This window comes from Colobus angolensis, unplaced genomic scaffold (assembly GCF_000951035.1).
Source record: "Colobus angolensis palliatus isolate OR3802 unplaced genomic scaffold, Cang.pa_1.0 Scaffold403, whole genome shotgun sequence".
In the NCBI taxonomy this organism is placed as follows: Eukaryota; Metazoa; Chordata; class Mammalia; order Primates; family Cercopithecidae; genus Colobus; species Colobus angolensis.
In genome coordinates, this window is record NW_012117411.1 from 187,994 (window position 1) to 196,168 (window position 8,175).

The following is an 8,175-nucleotide window of genomic DNA, read 5'->3' on the forward strand; positions in this document are numbered from 1 at the left end:
GATGGTCTCGATCTCCTGACCTCGTGATCCGCCTGTCTCGGCCTCCCAAAGTGCTGGGATTACAGGCTTGAGCCACCGTGCCCGGCCACAACAATGGGTTCTTAAGTAAGGCTTTTCTTTAAGAATATTTTCTTGCTTCCACAAAAAATATAAAAGCCACCAAGGATAGAATGATTTTGCCTTGTTAACTTGTAAGAACAATGACACTAGAAGAAACCTGTGGGAAATATGCTTATCTGACCAGGTGTTCATTTTCGGTGGGCTGTCATTTGAGTAAAACATCATACTAAACCCCACAGACCACAGCTTACGATAGAAATGCCACAAACTATAGCAGTACAGTTGATATGCCTATAATCTACTGACAAAACGTACTCCTCAGTAAAGTGAAACCAGATGTCTGCTGTGAAATCAGATGTCTGTGAACTTGTCTTTCTCAGTTTTCAGAGCAGTATTAGATACGCTAAATACTCAGCTAAGCTGTATATTAAATCCACAACTTGGCAAAATCATGACAGTTTGAACATGAAGCATCAGCATTTTTATTGTAATTCTTATCAACCAAAGACATTTCTGAAATAGACATCCTAAGTTTAAGTACTCAGCTAAATACAGTAGTATGTCTTTCTCACTTTAAGAACAGTGTCGGGGCTTTTTAAACACATTATAGAAATTCTTTCCCTTCATTTTTCAAGCTGACACACTTTATCCAGGGCTGTGGAATGATCTGATAAGGTCACATCAGGTGTCAGTCCCCGTCCCAGAAATTCTAGGATCAGATACACCAGGTGATCCCCTGTGAAAAGCAAATCCCAGGGAGGCTTAACAGTTATAGGAAAGTTAGGTACTACATGGCTTTCCACAATCAAAGGGAAGATCATAGGAAAGTAATGGGTGACCACATAGAAAAACAGGGAGGGAAATTTAAAAGTACTTACGTGCCAGGCACTGTTTTTTCACACATTCTTTTATATATAGACTCTTTGTTCTGTTCTGATGGATAAGAAATCAAGCAGCAGGGAAGTTTTAATGGCCCAAAGTGACACAGCTAATAAAATAAGAGCCAGAAATCAAGCTTATGTCCAAAAGATTATAAAAGTCATGCTACTTCTACATGAAGGTTTCGGGTGAAGTGAGGAGGGGTGATAAATAGCCAAGAAGAAGGAGAAAAAGGAAGAAATTTATAATTTTACCAAATAACAGTGAAATAGATATATATATATAAAAACATGTATTATGTCCCACATATGTTCCATATATAATACAAAGTTAAGATGTATGCATTTTTAACATATACTTAAGTTGCATATTTAGTATGTGTATATATGGAACAAAAAGTTGAAGAAATAAATATCAAATTGTTAAATGGTCATCTGAGAGGAGGCTCATGGGAATCTCACATTTTGCCTTTTACATCCCTCCCAGATTTAATTCTAAATAACTTTTTTTGACTTTATATTACTCGTATAACCAGAAAAAGCCAAAGAACTATTCTAGCTTAGATTTTTTAAATGAGGCTAAATGCACAGAAACCCATGCAAGTTAATGGTCTACTTTCGTATTTGTTTTTCTAAGTACATCATCATTTACACTCTCCATGATTCCTAATATTAGGTCCTTCTTATGGAACAACTACAAAAGTTATCCTCATCTAATTATTATACTTGTACACCGGAAAACGACTGTAACATTATTCAGTATAGGACACAAATCGCCAAGGTCAGTCATCCTTGTAAGTTTATTACTGAAAGTACTAGAAAGGTGGAATAATAATTATGTTCTCCACAACACTGTACAGACCTGCAAACCACTATGATCAGTAGTACAGGGAAAGTCTTGTACATTAACATGTAACGATTCAGAAAGTCCACAAAACTGGTGGAAGGCCTGCCCCAAAACAGCCATCTCCAATACAATCTCATCATTCTCACCACCCTACTTTTATCGAAGTGCTGATAAAAGTGCTCAGCACATGGTAAAAAAGACAGTATTAGCTGTTGAATCAATGAAGGAACCCATTATCAATGAACAATCACTTCCTGGTTTTCCATAAAGTAAATTATGTGGTCGCCTATCACTTGAGCACAAACAGGCACGTTCAGGATACAGGCAGCCAGTATCAGAACAGGCGGCCAATCGCAGAGGGCAATTCTACTTTTCCTGTGAAAGAATCCAAGAATGTGGTTTACTACATTCCTGCTTGTAGCTAATCTGAATTTCAATTAATTTAAAACGGTTATTTATATGTGACATACAAGATGCATAAGGAGTTCCCAACCTTGTGAGAGGAGGTGTGTTTCATTTCACCATACAGGGGAGAGGGAAGCAGTGTATTAAAGAAGTGACAGAAAAGTCCCACAGAAGAACCAATGAAACAGACCACACTGAAAATCACAGTAAGCCTCAAAGGACTTCAGTGTCCTTTTTGGCAACTTTTCAAAAGTGAATGGAATGCTTGCGAGGAGGTACCAAGAGTGAAAGTCCAGAGAAAAAGGCCCAGCCCAGTCATCTCTCTCCTCTCAGAACATCTTCTGTAAGCTTGACAGAAAATCCCAAAGAACTTCAACATCAGTAACCTTGTTACTAACTTCATGCCTCGGGGTCCTAAAGGATTTTTTCAGGAATCCCCTTTTAAAATGTAAACATCCCTAGAGGGGGTTACTGTTCATTATCAAACAGGACCTGGATTCTTTACTGCTATGGTCTCAGGGATTAGTCAAAGCTGGCTAATAAGATAGGGGCCTGAGACAGACAACTAGAGAGGACCATTGTTCCAAGGTGAAAACAGGTAAAGGGGAAGGGCAGTCTTCTGTCGGGCTAAAAGGGATCCATATGCCCAAGCTGTTCAACTCCCAAGCAACTTTATAGACTGTGTGAGCCTGAAAACAGTCCGGGGCTTGGGGCCTGTGACTTTGAAGGTAGGTCCTCCAGTTCCCGATGAAAAGGTAGAATCTGGGCCCATGTTCCCCAGGAGTAGTTCTGGATCTAGCCCTTCTCTCTCTCGCTCTCAGGATAGTCCTAGCTCCTTCCACCCCTGAGCATTCCTTACTTACCCTTTCTCCCGCTCTTCCTCGGTGAGAAGGGGTAAGTGGTTATTTTGTGCCCTCGCCCAATTTGGCCAAAACCCTAAAAGTAAAAAACGACAGACAGACACGTGCTTTAAAATCCTGTTGTTCAAGCCTGAGGCTCTCCCACCACCTGCCCAACACTTCCAGGCGGAAAGCAGCGCGCTCCCTCACGGCCAGGGCCGGGGACCGGACTAGTCCCCTTTGTGAGGAATGGGAGAGGGCGCGTCCTGGAGGCGCCGGCTCGGCGAGGAGGAGTGGGCCGGCTCCGTGCCAGGTGTGCCGCCTCTGGCGCCGGTTTCCCACCCTAGTCAGCCAGTGGCACCAGGAAGAGGACTAGGCAGGGGTGGCCGCCGCACGCGCCTCACATAAACACGCGCACGCACACATGCTCGCGATCACGCAGGACTCGCTGCCGCGCACCCCTCCGCCCCAGCAACGCTCGCCCCACCGGGGCCGGGGCCGACTCCCAGGGAAGGGTCCCCAGCCCAGGAGACCACCGAGGGTCGGCGGCTTCGCGCCTGCCCACCCCAGCCAGCCTCACAGCCCCCTGCCCGCCGCCGGACGCCGAGCGCCCGCCCTCCGCACCCGCTGCGCAGCTCAGCCCAGGGGAAGTCCCCGCGCAGACCCCGCCCTCCGCCGGCGGCAAGCTCCGCCCCGCTCCCCCGGCGCGCGGTGGCCGTCCGAAGCTCCGCCCCGGGCGGAGAACTGGTCTCTGGACCGCCCGCCCAGGTCGGGCTCAAAATGCGGCGTGGATCTGAAAGGATCAGAAACTACACTAATTCAGCAAGCAATTATTGAGCACTTGCCCTAAGCTCAGTAACGTACTAACGGGGGAGAGGACAGTAAAGAGCTGAAAAGTCTGTGAAACTGTGTTTTCAGCTCCTCCTCTTGTTTTGTAAGTCAGGAGACAGAGAACCCTCACAGTTGCTTAAGTGCAGGCCAGCAGTGGCAAAGCACCTGACGAGCCTCATTGCATTTTTTCCTACTCAGGTACACTCAGGAAAACTATTCAGTTTTGCTGCCTCCAGGTAAACCAAAGTGAGTAATACAGGACAGGCAGTTTACTTGAGAGAAACTGGAATTTCATACTGAAGGTTTCGCCCTCAAATGGGTCAAACTCTTTTTTTTTTTTTTTTTTTTTTTTTTGGAGACGGAATCTTGCTCTGTCGCCCAGGCTGGAGTGCAGTGGCACGATCTCGGCTCCGCCTCCAGGGTTCACGCCATTCTACTGCCTCAGCCTCCCTAGTAGCTGGGACTACAGGCGCCCGCCACCACGCCCAGCTATTTTTTTTTTTTTTTTTTGGTATTTTTAGTAAAGACGAGGTTTCACTGTGTTGGCCAAGATGGTCTCGATCTCATGACCTCGTGATCTGCCCACCTTGGCCTCCCAAAGTGCTGGGATTACATGCGTGAGCCACCTCGCCTGGCCAAATGGTACAAACTCTTAACTGGGTTATTACAACCTACAAAGAACCCTTCTTATCCATGTTATTAATTAGCCTAATTCAATGTGGCTTCAAATGTTGATGAAAGTACCCAAATCATGGTGCTCCAACAAGCTGGATGCCAACCAGTACTCGTAAGTACTTGCAATTACAGGTGCGATATTTTCATTCCTTATCATCCCAAGATGCCCTTCCTTCACGTGAAGCAGCCGGAAAGATTAACTACCAGATTCCCTATGATTGAGGAATTGATAAATAGAAAGGGAAGACCAAAACCGACCGAATTTTCCCATCGAAGTGAAACTTGAGAAACTTGCATGTATTTTATCTGAGTTCCTTTCTCAGGAGATACACTGTCAGACCTCCTAGATAGTGTCAAGGAACTGACACTTTCCAGAACACTACATCTGGACAATGAGGTACATCTGCTGCCTGTTCACAAACTCCTCTTCCTTACCCCGCCATAATTCCCTGCTGTAGAAAGTCCTAACTTTAGTCTCTCTAAGACAGGTTTGAGACTGGTCTCCCTGCCAGCATCACCTGCATTAAAGCCTGTCTTCCTTGGCAATACTCGTTGTCTCAGGGATTGGTTTTCTTTGCTAGGAGCAACCCAACCTAGGCTGAAGCCCAGGCATTCAGCAGCAGTGGCACCTAGAAGTACTGAACAGACATAAAATACTTTTTTTCTCCTTTTCTTACTCCTCCAGTTATATCTTCATTATTTCTGTCTCTGTTCTCCTTCTAGATGCTGCCAAACTACTCTGTGCACTTTCAGATCACTTAATACTAATGTAAATAACAGACATTCTGGCATTCTTGGTTCAAAATTTATTCTAAAGGTTTAAGAATCTACTTAGAGTCTTAAATGGCCTGATAACTGAAATTCCAAGAGTCTCCTAAAGAGAGCAAAATTGCTCTCCTGTGAAGGGGATATGTGCCAGTTTTTCTTACTTGTCACAGAAATAATTACTGTAAGGTAAGCTCTTTTCTGCCAGTGCTTAAGGACTTAATTGCAAAAGCACTTAGGTGACGGGACCACCATCATCAAATAGCAGTCAAGAACTATTTGGTACCGTGACCCCAAATTAAATGGAGTTCCTGGTCACTAGGAACTGACAGTCTGGGATGGAATGTAGGTGAATAAAGAACAAATACAGGTGTTTATGGCCTTTATTGTATTGGGAAGTAAATAAACATACAAAAAGAGTTGCTAGGTCTGGCCTGATTTTGTCAAGAAGATTCATCAAGTGTACTTAAAAAGAAGCTAATTTCTGGAAAAGGCAGAAATATGGTGTATTAGTCAGGATTCCCTAGAGGGACAGAACTAATAGGATAGATATATAAATATAAAGGGGAGTTTACTAAGCATTAACTTACACAATGACAAAGCCCCACAATAGGCTGTCTGCAAGCTTGAGGAGCAAGACAGCCAGTCCGAGTCTCAAAATTGAAGAACTTTGAGTCCGATGTTTGAGGGCAGTAAGTGTCCAGCATAGGAGAAAGCTGTAGGCTGGGAGACTAGGCCAGTCTCTCCTTTTCGTGTTTTTCTGCCTGCTTTGTATTCACTGGCAGCTGATTAGATGGTGCCCACCCAATTAAGGGTGGGTCTGCCTTTCCCAGTCCACTGACTCAAATGTTAATCTCCTTGGCAACACCCTCACAGACACACCCAGGATCAATACTTTCTATCCTTCAATACAATCAAGCTGACATTCAGTATTAACCATCACATGTGGAGACAGTAAAAAGATCAGTGATTGCCAGAGATCAGAGAGGAGGGGACATGAAGTACAGATTGTTAGGGCAGTAAAACTATTCTGTATGATATGATAATGGTGATACCTGTCATTTTACATTTGTCCAAACCCATAAAATATACAACCCAAAGAGGGAGCCTTAATATAAAATCTCAACTTTGGGTGATAATGATGTCAATGTAAGTTCATCAGTTGTAACAAATATACTGCTCTGGTATAGGATATTCATAGTCAGGGAGGCTGTGGGATGTGGGGTATAGGAATATATAGGAACTCTATATTTCCTGCTCAATTTTGCTCTGAATCTAAAACTGATCTTTGGGAGAAAAATAGTTTGTGAGAAAAAGAAGCAGCAGTTAGAGCATCCTATTTTATTCTAATTTATCAATTAAATTCTAAGCTGAATATTTGGCTTTGTGTATCTACTTCAAGTATATTTGCTTTGTCTCCTCATATATTAAAGCAGACCTCTATTTGTTGTTAATACCATCGGGGGAAAATGAATCATATAGTCCTAACTAAGGTACAAATTTAAATTATAGTTAGGCATCAAATCTAATATTCAAGGAGATAGTTAAACAAATTAAAATAATTAAGTTTATAAATTCCATAAATACAGATATTAAAATCTGTTCCTATCTATACATACTTACCATTAGTAAGCAAATAATAGAGGTATCATAGAGTAGCAGTTCTCAAACTTCTTTTTGATCTCACGTTCTCTTTACATTCTTAAAAATGATTGAGAACTTTGAAGAGCTGTTGTTTAAGTGGGTTATATATGTCCATATTTACTGTATTAAAATTTAAGATAGAAAAATGTTAGACATGTGTCTGTTTAATTTAAACCCATTACATGTTAGAACTGTAAATGTTATTTTTATAAATAATGACTACGTTTTTTCCCAAAAAATTAGAGAAAAGTGGCATTTTTAACATTTTATAAATCTCTTTATTATCTGGCTTAATGGAGAACACTGGATTCTCATATTCTGCCCCTGCATTCAGGCTGTTGTGTATGTTGTTATACCTAAGATGTGAAGAAAATTAACTGTTTTGTCATACAGATTCATAGTTGGAAAAGGGAGGACCTTACAAAGCTCCTGGAAGGGTTTCAGTAACCCCTAAGGGTTCTCAAACCTCACTTGGAGAATTACTGCCAAATGGCATTTTGCATTTCATTTGTTTGAATGTCATGTATTTCCACACAGGCATCTGTTAACACCTGAAATTATAGTCCTTTACTTATTTCAAGCTAAAACTCATATTTGTCAGCTCATATCAAACCATGACATTTCAAAAAAGTTTTTCAAAGTTTTTACTATATAGCAACTCTGATGAAATTGATATTATTATTTGAATTGATATGAAAACATTTGAGATTTCATTTATATCCTTCATCTCAAACTTTTTGGAAAATTTTGAATATAAATTGTACCATCTGAAAAAAATGTAATATTGGTATATAGTTATTAATCCAGTTTTAGGTATACTTATAACAAGGTGTATCCTCTTTTATAAAAATAATTTAAAAGTGAGCTTAAAATAAAGACAGAATAAGCAATTACAGTTTTATTTATTAACTAAATAAATACTTGATTCTAAACTTACTACCTTGGCATGAAATTTTAAATATATAACCTTTCATTTTTATTACAAATAAAAATAATGTAAATCATCCAGTTTGGGGTTTTTTAGTACAATTTCCAACTAAAAGAAACTAGAGCTGACCAGTGGAATCCCTGACTTCAGATCTGGGCCAGCTTATACACAAGATGAGCATAGGATAACTTGTGCCACAAAGCCAGGAATCCGTTAACAAAAAAAGTGTCAAAGGGACACAGAAACCAGCATCAAGTAGCTCCTTTGGCCAAAGATGGACAATTTAAGCATCAAAAAAAGTAA

At 41.3% G+C, this 8,175-nt stretch overlaps 1 protein-coding gene across 1 annotated transcript in view; it reads right to left on the minus strand.

Moving 5' to 3' along the window:
* LOC105521660 (mitochondrial inner membrane protease subunit 2-like) overlaps positions 1-3,722 on the minus strand; it is a 72,203-nt gene extending 68,481 nt beyond the window's left edge. Inside the window, exons 1-2 of the mRNA XM_011955928.1 lie at positions 3,654-3,722; positions 3,054-3,126 (exon numbers count right to left, since the gene is read on the minus strand). The gene's annotated coding sequence lies outside the window, so the exon portion shown is untranslated. The remainder of the gene's footprint in view (positions 1-3,053; positions 3,127-3,653) is intronic.
* Positions 3,723-8,175: the final 4,453 nt, after the last annotated feature.